This window comes from Panthera pardus, unplaced genomic scaffold (genome assembly GCF_024362965.1).
Source record: "Panthera pardus isolate Hobbes unplaced genomic scaffold, ASM2436296v1 HiC_scaffold_2, whole genome shotgun sequence".
Lineage (NCBI taxonomy): Eukaryota > Metazoa > Chordata > Mammalia > Carnivora > Felidae > Panthera > Panthera pardus.
In genome coordinates, this window is record NW_026526765.1 from 64,921,541 (window position 1) to 64,940,081 (window position 18,541).

General features: G+C 41.2%; 1 long non-coding RNA gene across 1 annotated transcript in view; it reads right to left on the reverse strand.

The window, feature by feature from the left end:
* Window positions 1–817: 817 nt before the first annotated feature.
* Window positions 818–18,541, reverse strand: part of LOC109267543 (uncharacterized) — a 62,135-nt gene continuing 44,411 nt past the window's right edge. Inside the window, exon 3 of the long non-coding RNA XR_002080170.2 lies at window positions 818–891. This is a non-coding gene — a long non-coding RNA (uncharacterized LOC109267543). The remainder of the gene's footprint in view (window positions 892–18,541) is intronic.

Consider the following 18,541-nt stretch of genomic DNA (forward strand, 5'->3'; position numbering starts at 1 on the left):
CAAGCAGCTGACCAGTCATCACAATTTCCCATTTCTTAAAACTTTGGAGAACCATATGCAACATAAATGGAGCTGGATCTTCTGGAATGTCCTCATCAGGCACAAGTCCCTGATGAACACAATCCTGGTCTTTGGTAGCGATTCCCCCATTAGCATCTCCAGCTGTCTCATTCAATGTAATATCTAATGCTCCTACCCCTCAAAACCAAATACAAGTTAAAGAATCCCTACAGTTTCCCCAGAAACAGCCCCTGCCCTACCCCAAGGCTCAGCCTCTGCTCCTGCCTAGAACCCTGTCTGACAGACTCTCAATGCCCTCTGTTTTTAAGGGGTGAAGCAACAAGTATTCAAGGAAGATTGGATTAAGGAATCCAATAAGCTTCCATGTGAGGAGCCTAGTGAAGAAATTAGTGAAGGGGACAAGAGTATATTCTGTGATGGGGTCCAAAAGATAATCCAGCAAAAGCCTCAGTTATCCAATGCACTGTTTGAAAACTGACTCTAAGAAGGAAGCAAAAAGGGAGGTGAGTCATTCAGACAATGATTTATCAAGGCATCCAAGGGAGAACCTAGTAGAGAAGCAATTGGAAAGTCAGAATAAGGAGGAACCCCAGACCCAGGCAGAGCCCACAGCTGGACATTCCTGTGATTACAGAACCTCCTACCTTGAGCAAAGTGATAAGTGCAACAGCATCTGAAGGCTTGAATTTTCTAAGTAGAAGCAGGCAGTTAGGAGAAAAAGACAGACACCCTGAGAAAATTATGGAATTCATAGAGCAGCAACTCCTTCCACGCTCCCAGGAGTCAATGGTGTCAGGTTCTACTTCTACTTAGCCAGAAAGTCTTCCTCTAACTCCTCCTAGGTAGAGAATTTCATAAATCTTTCATTCCCTGTAGAGAAAAAATAGCACTCCTATTAATATATTCTCCAAAGAATATATTTTACTTTCCAAACAGATTTATTCCTTCTCATAGGAGCATGGTATGTGTTTAGTCGATGTCACATTTGAGGTCAAGGTTTATAGGATATCAGTAGCTTGGACTAGAAAAAGGAAAAAGATTAACTTCAGTGCCTACTGATTGCCTGCTTCACCTTCTAAACTGTGTCCCAGGCCATGGAGGGAGAGTAATAAATAATAGCACTACAAAGTCACCACAATTCTGGCTTCCTCCATTTGTACCTGGTCACATGTCCAAATATTAAGTTCATTATTTTTCCTAATCCTTTCATTAGAAAGGAAAAAAAAATGTCCCTATGCATATTTTCAGGAGCCTTCAAAAGTGACGAGATCAAATGAAGACCCAATCCCAGGATCTGGCTCAAGCAGTCCTATCCCCTCAGTATTTTCACTTGATTTTTTTTAATGTTATATTTATTTTTGAGAAAGAGAGCATGAAAGCAGGGCAGGGGAAGAGAGAAGGGGGAAAGAGGATCCAAAGTAGGCTCTTCGGCTGACAGGAGCAAGCCCGATGTGGGGCTTGAACTCACAAATTGCAAGATCATGACCTGAGCTGAAATCAGATGCTCAACCAACTGAGCCATCCAGGTGCCCCTCAGTATCTTCACTTTATACAACTCGAGGGTAAACCGTAGGGTGGGTGGGGTTATACAGATATAATAGAGCAATAAATTTTCCACTTAACCTCCAGGGACAGTAGGAGATAACCAGCCTCATATATCACAAAAGTAAGAAATAGAAGTTTAGAATGGCTCACCCTAAATTCAGAAGGGTTAGGAGACATTTACGTTCCTATATCTCTTGGGGTGAGACTAGTTGACATCCACACCTAATAGTCCTTCCCCTTTAATGAAAGCTGAGTAGGTGGGCAGTAAAAACGTGGAGCAGTCAACTCCTTGTCCTTCTACCCTTTTCCATATTCTAGAGCATTACTGAACACAGAACTGAAGTGTGTGTGACAGCAGGGGAATTGTCAAGGAGGCTGCTGGGGACTGGTTCATCTCTCTGTCCCAAATGATAAGTGACAGCTCTGTGTAAAAGGGCATAAGTAGGAACATGTATGTAGTGACCTTGGCTTCTGACACCTGAACACTATGGATGCCCAGGGGTGGGGTAGTAAAGCAGCTTTCTTTATTCTTCTACCCTCTGACAGATGAATGACAAAGAAAAGGGAAGAAAGATCTTATCAAAGCTTGGAAGGGAAGAAAAACAGTCTCTATACAAGCTTGCAAGTCTCTATATAATCTTCAAGTAATATTCAGTTTGCCCTCCTGGACTGGGGTGGAACTGGATTCGGAGCATGAGTGTTGACTCTAGTCTTGAGCCAGCTCTTCCCACTTCCCACCCTAAAAAGTGACTTTTTTGCACTTTTAAGAAATTATTAAGTGTCACACAGAGCCGAGTGGGCTTTGTCATAGTACATTTTTAGAGTACCGCTATGGTAAAATCCTAGATGATCAGAACAAAACACAGTAAAAAGGGTATTTGCTACTTAAGGATCTTTAGTGTCTGTAATGTTAATATATCTTGGAACAAATATTCAACTCATAATGAGATCTCTCTGTTTTATATTTACCTTCTATAAAATGTTCCATCTGAAAGCAAAAGGATGACCCAGATGTCAATGGTGGTCAATATGAGGAAAAGAGTAGTGCAGTGAGTGGGAAACAAAGAAAATGACTGAAGGAAATCAGAATGAACTAGAAATAGGAGGAATGAGAATATTCATCATTTTCATCATGATATCCACCCCACCGACACAAACACACACACACACACACACACACACGCACAACCATACCTAGGCCCACCTCTTTGTGGCAGCTGACAGTCCCAGGGCCATCCCCATAAGAAGTGTGTTTAGGGTTTAATTTTGAGCATCAAGTTAATATCTTCATGAATATTGTCAGACATGATATGGCCCTCTCCGAGGAAGGTGATCTTGGGGCCTCTTCAAGCTGTGCTTCATGACAATATCTAGGGCCCTTGTATTAGTTTCTGAGATCTTCCATAACAAATTACCACAAACTTTGCGGCTTAATACAACAAATTTATTATCTCACCATTCTAGAGTCAGAAGTTCAAAATCAAGATGTCAGCCACACTATATAAAGAAAACCCTAAAGACTCCACCAAAAAACTACTAGAACTGATCAATGAATTTAGTAAAGTTGCAGGATACAAAATCAATATACAGAAATCCATTGCATTTCTATAAACTAATAATGAAGTAGTGGAAAGAGAAATTAAGAAAACAATCTCATTTACAACTGCACCCAAAATGATAAGATACCTAGGAGTAAACTTAACCAAGGAGGTAAAAGATCTGTACTTTGAAAACTACAAAACATTGGTGAAAGAAATTGAAGATGGTGCAAACAAATGGAAAGACATTCCATGCTCATGGGTTGGAAGAACAAATATTGTTAAAAAGTCCATACTACCCAAAGCTATCAAAATACCAACAGTATTTTTCACAGAACTAGAAAAAAAACAGAACCTAAAATGTGTATGAACTCAGAAAAGACCCTGAATAGCCAAAGCAATCTTGAAAACAAAACTGGAGGTATCAAAATCTCAGATTTCAAGATATACTACAAAGCTATAGCAATCAAAACTGTATGGTACTGGCACAAAAAATAGACTCATAGATCAGTGGAACAGAATTGAGAGCCCAGAAATAAACCCACAATTATATGGTCAGTTAATATTCAACAAAGCAGAAAAGAGTATTCAATGGGAAAAAGACAGTCTCTTCAACAAATGATGTTGGGAAAACTGTACAGCTACATGCAAAAGAATGAAACTGGACCACTTTCTTACACCACGCACAAAAATAAACTCAAAATGGATTAAGTACCTAAATGTGACACCTGAAGCCATAAAAATCCTAGAAGAGAACATAGGCAGTAATTTCTCTGACATCAGCCACAGCAACTTTTTTCTAGATATGTCTCCTAAGACAAGGGAAACAAAAGCAAAAATAAACTATTGGGACTGCATCAAAATAAAAAGCTTCTGCACAGCAAAGAAAGCAATCAACAAAATTAAAAAACAATCTACTGAATGAGAGAAGATATTTGCAAATGACACATCCAAAAAAGGGTTAGTATCCAAAATATATAAAGAACTTATACAACCCAACACCCAAAAAACAAATAATCTAATCTAAAAATGGGCAAAACATAAACAGACATTGCTCCAAAGAAGACATCCAGATGGCCAATGGACACATGAAAAGATGCTCAACATCACTCATCATCAGGGAAATGCAAATCAAAACTACAATGAGAAATCACCTCACACCTGTCAGAACAGCTAAAATCAAAAACACAAGAAACATCAAGTGGAGAGGATGTGGAGAAAAAGGAACCCTCATGCAAAGTTCATGGGAATGCAAACTGGTGCAGCCACTGTGAAAACCAGCATGAAGATTCCTCAAAAAATAGAAAATAGACCTTATTTTCCAGTAATTCCACTAGTGGATATTTACCCAGAGAACACAAAAACACTAATTTGAAAAGATATATGCACCCCTATATTTATTGCACTATTATTTACAAAAGACAAATTGTGGAAGCCCCCAAGTGTCCATTAATAGATGAATGGATAAAGAAGATACGGTATATATATCTACATCTATATCTATATAATATCTATATCTGTGTCTATATCTAATAATATTCCATTGTGTATACACACACACACACACACACACACACACAATGGAATATTTTTCAGCCATAAAAAAGAATGAAATCTTGCCATTTGCAACAACATGGATGGATCTAGAAAGTACAAGCAAAAAAATCAGAGAAAGACAAATACCAAATGATTTCACTTATATGTGTAATTTAAGATACAAAACAGAGAAAAAAAGAGACAAAAAACAGACTCTTACCTCTAGAGAATAAACTGATGGTTACCAGAGGGGAGGTGGGCGGGAGGATGGGTGAAAGACGTGAAGGGGATTAAGAGTACACTTATTATGATGAGCCCTGAGTAATGTATAGAATAGTTGAATCATTCTAATTGCACACCAGAAACTAATATAACACTGTATGTTAATGATATTGGAATTAAAATTTTAAATTTTAAATTAAAAACACAAGAAAATCAAGATGTCAGCAGGACCACATTCCCTACAAAGTCTCCAGGAGAGAAATTTTCCTTGCCTCTCCCAATGTCTGGTAGCTTCTGGTGTCCCTTGGCTCATGGCAGCATAACCCCAACCTCCCCCCACCTTCACATGGCCTTCCTCTCTAAGCATCTCTATGACCAGTCTGTCGCAAAACTTAGTTGCATTTCTATATATTAGAAATGAGCAACCAGAAATTAAAATAAAAACACTCTTTACACATAGCATTGGAAAATATGAAATACTTAGGGTTAAATCCGACAAAAGCTGTGAAAGATCTGTAAGCTAAAAACTACAAAATATAGCTGAGAAAAAAAATTACAGATGATGTAAACAAATGGAGAGCTAGCCCATGGCTTGAAAAACCCAATATTGATAAGAAGTCAATTCTCCCCAGTTTGATCAATGTAATACCAATCAAGATGCGGCAGGCATTTTTTTTTTAATTGACAAACTGATTCTAAAGTTCATGTGAAATGGAAAAAAAACTAGAATAGCCAAAACAACTTTGAAAAAAAGAACAAAATTGGAAAGCTACTACTACCTGATTTCAAGATTTGTTATAAAGTTTTTTGTTTTTTGTTTTTTGTTTTTTTTTTTTTTAATTTTTTTTTCAACGTTTTTTATTTATTTTTGGGACAGAGAGAGACAGAGCATGAACGGGGGAGGGGCAGAGAGAGAGGGAGACACAGAATCGGAAACAGGCTCCAGGCTCCGAGCCATCAGCCCAGAGCCTGACGCGGGGCTCGAACTCACGGACCGCGAGATCGTGACCTGGCTGAAGTCGGACGCTTAACCGACTGCGCCACCCAGGCGCCCCTGTTATAAAGTTTTAATAACCAAAATAGTCTGATGTTGGCATAAAAAAAGCAAATAGATCAATGATGCAATACATATATATATTATATATATATACACACATACACATACACACACACATATTTGACAAACACACACACACAATGGATTTTTACGATATAGACTTAATTTATTAGAATAGTTTTATATTTACAGAAAAATTGAGAAGATAGCACATAAAGTTCCCATATGTCTCTCATCAAGTTTCCCCTATTATTAACATCCTATATTCATATAATACATTTGTTATATTTAATGAACTAATGTTGATACATTGTTATTAACTAAAGTCCATCATTTACTCAAATTTCCTTAGTTTTAACTAACATCTTTTTCTGTTCCAGGATTCTACCCAAATTACATCTAGTTGTTATGTCTCCCTAGGCTCCTCTTAGCTATGACAGTTTCTCAGACTTTCCTTGTTTTTGATGACCTTGACAGGTTTGAAGAGTGCTGGACAAGTATTTTGTAGAATATCCCCCAATTGGGATTTGTCTGATGTTTTTTTCATTAGGCTGGGAAAAAAGTGCTTATGTTATACCAAGGTTATATACTATCAACGTGATTTATCTGATGAAGTTAACCTTGATTACTTGAGACAGTGTCTGCTACATTTCTCCACTGTAAAAGTATTCTTCCCCTCCCCTCTTTTCTATACTGTACTCTTCAGAAGAAAGTCACTACACACAGCCCACACCTGAGGAGTGGACAGTTATACCCCGCTTCCTTAAGGGTGGAATATCTACATAAATTATTTGAAATGCTTTTGCAAAAGAAATTTTTCTCTTCTCATTTATTTATTTAATAACTTATATCACTATAGACTCATGGATATTTGTTTTAGACCTTGGATTATAATCCAATACTACCTTATTTACATACTGTTGATCAAATTGTTCAAATTGGCCTTTGGGAGCTCCTTGAGTTGGCTGCTGTGTTCTTTTGACAAAATCCCATCAACATAGGATTTTCCTTTTTCAGCACTTCACTTCCGGTGCTACAAGATGCTCCAGGTCCATCTTGCATATTTCCTGCCCCAGTCCTAAAATCATCCACCTCTCCAAGAAGCCCTGGATCTTTTTATTGACAAATGGTACTAAAAACCAAGATCTAGGGGTGTTGGATGACTCAGTCAGCTGAGCGCCTGACTCTTGATTTCAGCTCAGGTCATGATCCCAAGGTCATAGAATGAGCCCTGTGTCAGGTTCTGCACTGAGCATAGAGCCTGCTTAAGATTCTCTCTCTCTCCCTCTGTCCCTCTGTCTGTCTCTCTCTCTCTCTCTCTCTCTCAAATTAAAAAAAAAGGAAAGAAAAGAAAAGAAAAGAAAAACAAGATCTGGGCTTTAGGTGTGTACTCATTGCTAATGGAGTGAATATTTGATTTTAACAAAGGTGCAAGGGCAATTCATTAGAGAAAGCAGTCCTTTTCTTTTCTTTCTTTCTTTCTTTCTTTCTTTCTTTCTTTCTTTCTTTTTTTTTTTTTTTGAGAGAAAGAGATGGGGGAGGGGCAGAGAGAGAATCCCAAGCAGGCTCTATGCTCAGGGAGGAGCACAACACAGGGCTCAACCCCACAACCGTGAGATCATGATCTAAGCCGAAATCAAGAGTCAGTCGCTTAAGCGATTGAGCCACCCAGGCACCCCAGAGAAAGCAGTATTTTCAACAAATGATGCCAAAACAACTGGATATCCATATGCCAAAGAAAGAGAGAAAGAGAGACAGAGACAGAGAGAGACAGAAAGAGGAAGGAAGGAAGAAAGGAAGGAAGGAAGGGAGGGAGGAAGGAAGAGGCAAAGAAAAGAACAAATAAACGAGCTTGGCTCTATACCTTGTACCATATACAAACATTACCTCAAAATCCTTCATAGACCTAAAGGTAAAACCTGAAACAATAAGACTTACAGAACAAAAACAGCAGAAAATCTTTGTGACCTTATGCTAGGCACAAATTTATTATAAAGACAGATCCATAAAAGAAAAGTTTAATAAGTTGGACTTCACCAAAACTCATGTGCTATTCTTTGGAACACTGTTAAAAGAATGAAAAGACAAGCCACATATGGAGAAAAAATGTTAATCTGACAAAGTGTTTATCTGATAAACAACTTTAATCCAGAATTTATATTTATTTTTGAATGTTTATTTATTTTTAAGTTTCTTTATCTTGAGAGAGAGGGAGAGAGTACCTGTACAAGTGGGGAGGGGCAGACAGAAAGGGGAAGAAAGAGAATCCCAACCAGTCTCCACACTGTCAGCGCAGAGTCTGATGCAGAGCTCAGACCAGACTCACAAACTGTGAGATCATGGCCTGAGCCGAGACCAAGAGAAAGACGCTTAACTGACTGAGCCACCAAGGTGCCTCTATTCATTTATTTTGAGAAAGCATGAAGGCATGAGCAGGGGAGAGGCAGAGAGAGAGAGAGAGAGAGAGAGAGAGAGAGAGAGAGAGAGAGAGAGAGAATGAATCCCAAGCAGGCTCTGTGCTCAGCATGGAGCCTGATGCAGGGCTCAATTCCACAACCCTGGGATCACAACCTGAGCCAAAATCAAGAGTCAGACACTCAACCAACTGAGCCACCTAGGTGCCCCTAGAATTTATATTTAAATCTTACAACTCAATAAGAAAACAATTCAATTTCTTAAGCAGACAAAAGATTTGCACACACTCTCCCAAAGTGATATATGGCTAGCAAATAAGCACACAAAGATGCTCACCAGCATTTGTCATAGGGGAACAACAAATCAAAACTAGAGCTATTAGAATGAATAAAATTAAAATGAATGATCATGGAAAAAGTTTAAAAGACTGTGGAGAAACCAGTAGAAATATGAGAGTAAAAACTCATTGAAAAATACTTTAGCAGTTTTTTATTTAAATTTTAATTGATTACTATACAGTGCAGTATTGGTTTCAGAAGTAGATTTCAGTGATTCATCACTTACACACAAATCCACTGCTCATTACAACAAGTGCCCCTTTTTTTTTTTAATTTTTTTTTAACATTTATTTATTTTTGAGACAGGGAGAGACACAGCATGAACGGGGGAGGGGCAGAGAGAGAGGGAGACACAGAATCGGAAGCAGGCTCCAGGCTCTGAGCCATCAGCCCAGAGCCCGACGCGGGGCTCGAACTCACGGACCGCAAGATCGTGACCTGAGCTGAAGTCGGACGCTTAACCGACTGAGCCACCCAGGCGCCCCCAAGTGCCCCTCTTAATACCCATAATCCATCTAGCCCATCTCCCACCCACCTCCTTCCATCAACCCTCAGTTTTTTTCTCTATCGTTAAGAGTCTATTATGGTTTGTTTCCCTTTCTTCTCTCTCCCTCAACCCATGCCATATGTTCATTTGTTTTGTTTCTTAAATTTGACATATGAGGGAAAGCATAAGATATTTGTCTTTCTCTGATTGACTTATTTTGCTTAGCATAATACACTCTAGCTCCATCCAGGTCATTGCAAGTGGCAAGATTTCATTATTTTTGATGGCTGAGTAATATTCCATTACACACACACACACACACACACACACACACACACACACACACATCCATTCATCAGTTGATGGGCATTTCGGCTCTCTCCATAGTTTGGCTATTGTTGATAATGCTGCTATAAACATTACAGCAGCATGTACCCTTCATACGTGGGTGCATGTACCCCTTTGAATCTGTATTTTTGTATCCTTTGGGTAAATACCTAATAGATTTTAGCAGTTTCTTAAAAAGCTAAATAAATATCTACCATATGATCCAGCCATTCTACTCCAAGGTACTTAATAAAAAGATAATAAAGTATGTGTTCATACAAAGACTCGAATACAAATGCTTCTTACTTCTCTCAGTCCTGAGCACCAGCCAAAAACCTGGAGCCATATAGACACTCAAGAAATTCTGGATAGATGAAGAGACCAATGGGTGGATCAAAAGAGAAGTAGACTGGATGGAAACAGGAACAGATGACAGGTGGGCAAGAAAACAGACAGAAAGAAAGATAAATAAATGTGGTGGACAACCTATGGTGAGATAAATGGACAAAAACAAATGTACAAAAGGATGAAGATTAAGGGATGGATGAAAAGATGGACAGGAGAAAGGTAAATGGATACACAGAGAAATGGATGAATGAAGAGACACATGCATTAGATGGATAGATGGACCAATGGACAAAGAGTTCATAAGCACTTCAAGGGCAAATCATTCCTTGTTTGTTTTTCCAATGCCCACAAAAGGACAAGGTATAGGTAGGGAGATGCTCAGTATGCATTTTTTTGAAGGAATGAGTGAATGACTGCCTGTAGTACTAGGTTACTATGGAAAGAGTTTTGGACTAAGAGTAAAAGACCTCATTTCCATCTTTATCTGTAACCTCAAGTTGTCTATGTAAACATGGGTGACTTAACTAAATACCTTCAATTTACTCTTCTGTAAAATGGGTAGACTGGATTCAATGATTTCTAAGGTCTTTTCCAAACACTCTGTGTTCCATGACTTAAAGCTGCTGAAATCTAAGATAAGGCTGTGGGGATAGGAGCAGGAGCCACATTTAAGCAAATATGTGTTTATTTACAGCTTGTCCTAATGCAGAGCCGATTCCAGATCTCTGCCAACGATGGAGAGAAAAGTTAACACACTCCAGATGAGATTCTGTTCAAACTGTCTGACTGGGAATGGAAATGAAAGGCTGATAGTAGAGCCCGAGGGGTAATTAAGAGTGAAACATGAACCTCTGTAAGGGTGTACCCTCCTCAAGTTGAAAGGAAGGAGGGAAGGGCCAGGCTACACAAAGCTTCCCAAGGCCCCGGCTGATGGCCAAATGCACTCTATCCAGAAGGACGGTTGTTTGTTCACAGAGCACGTGGCCTGTCCTCCCAGAGTCGCACCTGGACTCCTAACATGCTCTGGAGTAGTAATTGGGCTGAGAACACGTCTATCATTAGTTACAGACTGCTACGTGCCAGGCACTGTCTGTATGTCACCTCATCACTTCTCCCAACGACCCTGGGAGGCAGGAACGATGATCCTCACTCATGGAGGAGGAAAGCGTAGCCAGTAAGTGGCAGATTGAGAACTTGAACCCAGAGGACTTTGGCTGCCTGTCTGTTGGACAGCTGCCCTGGAACTGGTCAGGTAACAATGCAGAGACTTCAGACTTCATGCCACGCCAAACTGCAGGGACACCCTCTGGAGCTTGCCTGATCCCTCTACAATGTGCTTTCCCACTGATTCAGGCCTACAGTGTTGATCCATCACTCCCGCTTTGTAGATGGGACACTGAGAGGCAGACTGACAGGTGAGTGAGCCGGCCATGGTCACACAACTTGTGAATGGTGAAACTGGGATTCCCTCACAGGGAACTGGAGTCCCAGGCCAGAGCTCTTAGCCAGTGGATTATTCTCTTCCCACATAGTAGCTGTAGTGGACATCTGTGGATTTTGCCTAAACATCCACTCGTCCTTCCTCTAGTGAAATCATCTGAATTTTCTTTGAGGAATCATACCCACCACACTCCACCACCTGCCACCTCAGTCCATGCGATTTGGATGGTACTGATATGGCCTGGGGGGCAGGGGAGGAATGCAAGATGGAATAGTCCCCATGTTTCGAACTGGCAAAAGAAAAACTGAGGTTTGTCCTAGGCTCTCCTGAGCTGCAGAGCCCAGGCCACCATGTTCTGCAGCAACTTGTGCCCTTCAGAAATAAATACAGCTGCCAGAAAGCGAGAGGCTTGAGCCATGACTAATCCCAGGCCACAGATGGAACAAGAACTCAGAGGTGCCCACCAATGCAGTGTTTGAAAAAATGCCATCAGCTACACAGAGCAAAGAGGGAGAGGAGAGTACAATGCAAATACACAATTAGGCTTCAGAGCACGAAGAAAGGCTGAATGCACAGACCAGCGCCAATCTTCAGGACGCCCACCTCCCTCTGCGCGGCCTTGCCTCCACTGCCCTCTAGTGGCCAGAAAGGGACCAGCCCGCGGATTTAAACCAAGTTCCCAGTGAAGAAAGGAGGTGAAACCAGACTCTGATGAGAGAGGATCACAGGGCCTGGGGCTTCCCAGAGAAACCAGATCCCCTCCTCCCCATCACTCAGCCACTGGCCTCGTTCAGCCTCTCCTTCACCTCTCCCTGGCACTTCTGCAACAGCCTCCTCACTGATTTTAATAAAAATAATAAACAGCCTAGTGAATGCTGACTTCAGGCACTGTGCTGAGCACTACATTATCTTATTGAACTCTTACATCTTTTGAAGTGGGCAGTATCCCCCCTACAGATTAAGAAATGGAGGCTCACATGAGTTAGGGAACTTATTTAATGCCACATGGGTACCTACAAGTGGAAAAGAGGAGTGACCACTAATGGGTGGAGTTTTTGGAGGAAGAAGGTGACAAAATGTTCTAAAATTGATTGTGATGATAAATTGTATAGCTCTGTGAATATACAAAAATCCACCAAATTGTACAGCATGTGTATTACTTTCCTATTGCTGCTGTGACAAATGACAACTTAGTGGCTTCAAACACCAATTTATTCTTTTATAGTCTGGAGGCCAAAAGTCTAAAATCACGGTGTTGTCAGGGATGTGTCCCTTCTGGAAGCCCAAGGAGGAATCTGTTTCCTTGCTCTTCCAGCTTATTGAACCTGCCTGCATTCCTCGGCAATTGGCCTCTTCCTGTATCTTCCATGTGTATCATTTAAACCTCAAAGGTTCAAATGTTATACTTCCCTTTTCTCTTTCTCATCATTTGTCCCCCTTTTAGAAAGACCCTTGTTATTACACCTGGCTCACAGGATTTTACAGGATAATCTTTCCATCTCCAATGCCTCATTTACTCATATATCCAAATTTGTTTTTATCAGGTAAGGTAACATATTCACAGGTTCCACAGATTAGGATGTACACATCTTTGAAAGCCATCATTCAGCCTATCACAGTATGTACATAATAAAACTTGTTTTGGAGGGGTTTTTTTAGGCTTATTTGTTATTTATTTTGAGAGCATGAGTAGAGGAGAAGCAGAGAGAGAGGGAGAGAGAATCCCAAGCAGGCTCCTCACTGTCAGTGCAGAGCCCAACGTGGGGCTCGAACTCACTAACCATGAGATCATGACCTGAGCTGAAGTCAGACACTTAACTGAGCCACCCAGGTGCCCCAAAACTGTTGTTTAAAAAAAAAAGAAAGGGAGTGCCTTCCGAATTCAGATGTGAATGCCAAGAAGGACATGGTTTAGAAAGACCAGATCTGGAAAAAAGTTCAAAGGGAAGCCTCTATAGTGTTTTTAGCAGGGGAGAGACATGATCTGAGTTATTCTTCTTCCCCCCGCCCCCCGCCAGTGGTCCACCATTTTTATTTTATTTTTTAATAATTTATTTATTTTTTAATTTACATCCCAGTTAGTTAGCATATAGTGCAACAATGATTTCAGGAGTAGATTCCTTAATGCCCCTTACCCATTTAGCCCATTCCCCCTCCCACAACCCCTCCAGTAACCCCCCGTTTGTTCTCCATATTTATGAGTCTCTTATGTTTTGTCCCCCTCCCTGTTTTTATATTATTTTTGCTTCCCTTCCCTTATGTTCATCTGTTTTGTATCTTAAAGTCTTCCTCTGAGTGAAGTCATATGATATTTGTCTTTCTCTGACTAATTTCGCTTAGCATAATACCCTCTAGTTCCATCCACATAGTTGTAAATGGCAAGATTTCATTCTTTTTGATTGCCAAGTAATACTCCATTGTATATATACACCACATTTTTATCCATTCATCCATCAATGGACATTTGGGCTCTTTCCATACTTTGGCTATTGTTGACAGTGGTGCTATAAACATTGGGGTGCATGTGCCCCTTCGAAACAATATAACTGTATCCCTTGAATAAATACCCAGTAATGCAATTGCTGGGTCATAGGGTAATTAATTTTTTGAGGAACCTCCAAACTGTTTTCCAGAGTGGCTGTACCAGTTTGCATTCCCACCAGCAGTGCAAAAGAGCCCTCTTTCTCTGCATCCTCGCCAGCATCTGTTGTTGCCTGAGTTGTTAATGTTAGCCATTCTGATGGGTGTAAGGTGGTATCTCATTGTGGTTTTGATTTGTATTTCCCTAATGATGAGTGATGTTGAGCATTTTTTCATGTGTCACTTGGCCATCTGGATGTCTTCTTTGGAGAAGTGTCTATTCATGTCTTTTGCCCATTTCTTCACTGGATTTTTTTTTTTTTTTTTTTTTTTTTTTGGGTTTTGAGTTTGAGAAGTTCTTTATAGATTTTGGATGCTAACCCTTTGCAAATATCTTCTCCCATTCCATCGGTTGCCTTTTAGTTTTGCTGATTGTTTCCTTCACTGTGCAGGAGCTTTTTTATTTTGATGAGGTCCCAATAATTCATTTTTGCTTTTGTTTCCCTTGCCTCTGGAGACGTGTTGAGTAAGAAGTTGCTCTGGCCAACATCAAAGAGGTTTTTGCCTGCTTTCTCCTTGAGGATTTTGATGGCTTCCTGTCTTACATTTAGTTACTTCATGGATTTTGAGTTTATTTTTGTGTATGGTGTAAGAAAGTGGTCCAGGTTCATCTTTCTGCATGTTTCTGTCCAGTTTCCCCAGCACCACTGCTGAAGAGACTGTCTTTATTCCATTGGATATTCTTTCCTGCTTTGTCAAAGATTCATTGGCCATACGTTTGTGGGTCCATTTCTGGGTTCTCTATTCTGTTCCATTGATCTGAGTGTCTGTTTTTGTGCCATGAGTTACTCTTCTACAAACCACTCTCACACTGAATTGTCACCATCTCCACACCAGGCTGTGGGTTCCTGAGCACAGAAACTGGCTGATCTTCACATCTGTACCCTCAGTGCTCAGCCCAGGACTGCCAAAGGGTGTTGAGTGGCTAGCTGGATAAACCTCCTTGCCCCTCATATGTTATTTCCCTTTGGTTCACCAAGCCAAACCTTTTGTCTGGTTTCTGCCCATCATGACAGCTTTGCCAGAACCAGATAAATCCCAGTGTTGATGGTTGACAATCTTCTAAGACTCCCAAGCCTTTATATCTGTGTATCTTTATATCTGTATCTTTATATCTGTGGTTCATAAGCGACATCTAGATTGGACTGAACCTAAACAGTTGGAATTTGGGACCCATGTGGAGGGCTTCAAACTAATGTACTGACCAGGTGACCCTGAGTAAGTTCTCCAACTTCCCTGAACCTCAGCTCTCATTTGTAAAATGGGTCCAGAGTACAGAGTCTGATTTTCCCCTTTGTCTCTTATACAATGCTCAGCACTCAAAGGGAGCTCAGATGTTTGGTCAATCCAACAAAGATTCCTTTCTACAAAGAGGGTAAGAGGACAGGAGCTCTACTATGTGTTGAACAAAGCATTGTGGAGATACAGTCTGTCATAAATGTTCAATAAACATAGGCCTGATCATCTTCTACCTGAACTCCATGCTGCTATCCCATTTCAAGAGAGAAACTTTTTTCCAAATTGACTTTAATCCCCACTCTTTGTATAGTTGATGACCAGGTACAAGTGGGCTTGTGCCTAGCCCAGATTTCCTTTGGTCCTCAAGGACATTCTGAGATGTTTTGACAGATTCCTTGTATATGTGTGCCATTGCCTGACCTACATTCTAGTACCCATACCAAGAAGGTAAAAAGAAACAACGTGAGTTTAGTAACTCATTCTTGGCCAACCCAAGGTGGCTCCAGGGACAACTATTCCCTTTAGATACAACGCCTCTCAAGAGTAATTAATTACCAGAAGAGGGACTTGGTGATGCTTCAGCTGGGTAAATTGTACCCAGGGACTTTGTTACTATGATACTGCTGGTTGGGAAGACATATTTTCAAACTCTGCCTGCTTCTTGTAAGGGGTGAAAGACTGAGGTGATACATGTCTTGAAGTTCAACAGCTTGTGGCCCCATCTGAGCAAAAATCAAACATGGAAACTGTAGTAAATTTGTAATATTTGAATAGTTTTAAATTTAGTGTCCTTAAATGCTAACAATGAGTCTTTGGTCTATAAATGGGCACTAAAAAGTAAGTGTTAATTATTCCTTTGTCCAGTTCTCACTTCCTTTTTTTAAGGCCTATACTGCCTTCTTTATAATCCTATAATCCTCCCTTTTGCATGCAATGTGATTAGCCCAGGGACAGGAAAAGCCTCATAAGGGAGGAAGGTTTACATTGCCCACAGATATAACATTCATATCTACAAAACAATAGCTGCTATTTACTGACCATCTACAATGTGCCAGGCATTTGCACACTGTTATTTGTACACTGTTGTATTTGTACACTGTTATTATGTACATTTTAAGGATAACCGAAATTGGGGAGGTGAAGTAATTGGCCAGATTCTTCCAGAATGATTTGAACCCAGGCCTATCCAGGTCTGCCCTACTCACCAGGGCACACCCTTAACCAGTACCAACTGACATCGCCAGAGCCCGACACCCTGTCTCTCTTTTCTCTCCAGCCCCACCTCATATTCCACCTGACAATCTTCTCCACGTCCCGAGACACTGCCACTGCCTCCACTTTGCCCCAAGCTGCAGCACCCCTTCTCACAAGCCCTCACCCCCAGAGTCGCACCCTCTGTGATCAACGCTTGCTCTAAGCCCACCTCCTCTCCATCCGATCCTTTCCCAGCCATCTCAGCTACTCTTACTTCCCCCACTGGTGTGCACAGTTCTGACGTATGCGCCACCTGTTCACATGCACACATATCCATCACAGACCCAAACAGACTGCAACAGTAAGCAGATGTACTATTTCTCCTCTGAACCTCCCACCACGCCCAGGTGTGACAGAGAAGTCTCCTCTCCTCACAGCACCTACTTCTGGAATGACAAACGTGGCCTGCACAGCTCTGACCGTGGACAGTCTGAGACAGAGCCGAGAAAGTGGACGGTCTGCTGACATGTCTCTGTGGACAGCCTCTGTGTTCTCATCAGAAGCTGCCCTTCCTCAAGGGGAAGGGATGTGCTAAGAATCCCCCGTGCGCCAGCTGCTATGCTAGACGCTTTACAAATAGGTTATGTCCTTTAACTCTCCGAACAACCCAAGGAGAAGAGGAAAGTGGGTTCACATCAATCACTGATGGAGCCGGGATTCAAGTCCCCTTCTGCTCGCCTAGGAGGCCAGCCTTCTTTTCACTGCCCTGCAGTGTCACAGGGAGAAAAGAAGGCAATACTTACCTATATGTAGGTATTTCTGAGTGTGCAAGGCACTTCTAGGTGTATGATCTCTACTCTCCTTCTGAAAGATGGGACTTACCTTGTAATTCTGTGTATGGGCTTTTTCCCTTCCAAAGAAGGTAGACATTTGGTGGTCCCTTTTGTGATTAAAATCTTTAGGGAATAGAATACATCTTTGACATAGGAAAGGGAGTAAGGGTATATCTACCCCATTCCTGGTCACTCTAAACTGAAAGACCACTGACACATCACATCCCAACCAGCTCATCACACACACACACACACACACACACACACAGGCACACAGGCACACACACATGCACACAGGCACACACACTCCTCTAGGACCTCCCAGAACTGACCTCTCCTGATTCCTCTTCTGGTATTACACACTGCACTCTCCTACTGAGGAGAGCTTAGCCTGCTTTCCTTGGAACTTAACTGCTTTGGGTTCATTGGATGGAACTGCCTCTGGCTAGGACTCTGCTCTGGTCTCCCAATTGCTCACACAAGGCCCTCTGCCAGGATCCCAGTACTCACCCTCATCCCCACACAGGTTAGCATGAGGGAAATAATCCACAAGGCACACACATATATCTCACACTTAATGTTTGGCATGAAAAACAGGTTCATCCTTCCCTGGATCACAGGCTACAAAGGTACTTGGGACTCAGCAAAAGACTAGGAACAACCAAAACCAAACCAAAACCTTTCCCAGCTTACTAGCCTTTAGAGGAGAAACTATAGGATATGCCTAGACTGGCCAATCAGTAAATAGCCAGATGTGATCGTTAAGAAACTAGAGAAATGACCAAACCATAGAGTTACTGTGTGTCATTTCTCTGGCAGAGCCTCAAGCTCCAAACTCTCTTGGCCACTCTCTAGGGCTGGATATCAAGCCATCGAGGACTGTGTAGCCAAAGAAAGAGGGTAGTGGACCATGACATTGACAGTCAACCGAGGCAGCCACAAGCTGAGGCTTTCTTCACTGATGTGTGTATTAATAATTTTCCTATTATAATTGCTCCTTTAGTCAAAGGAGATGAATTTCTTTTTGTTTAAATTATAAGGAGCAAAGTTTGCTACTTTTGCTTATAACATATCCAAAAGAAGAAAATAAAAGATCCATATTGATGGAGAGGTACTGTCTGAACCAAACCCATGAAACCACCAACAAAATTAAGTCTGCAGAAAGACAGAGCGCATAAAGATTATTGGGGAAAACACCAAGATGCTTTCTTTGCTCAAGATAATGAAAATGTAGCCCAAGGGAATAAGAAATGAAATAGGCTGCACAGTTATCATAGTCATAGGGTGTATGGCGTCTGCATTTGCTAACAAAGCACCATTGACACACATTGCAGAACCAGATCGGGGAAAGGAACCACTC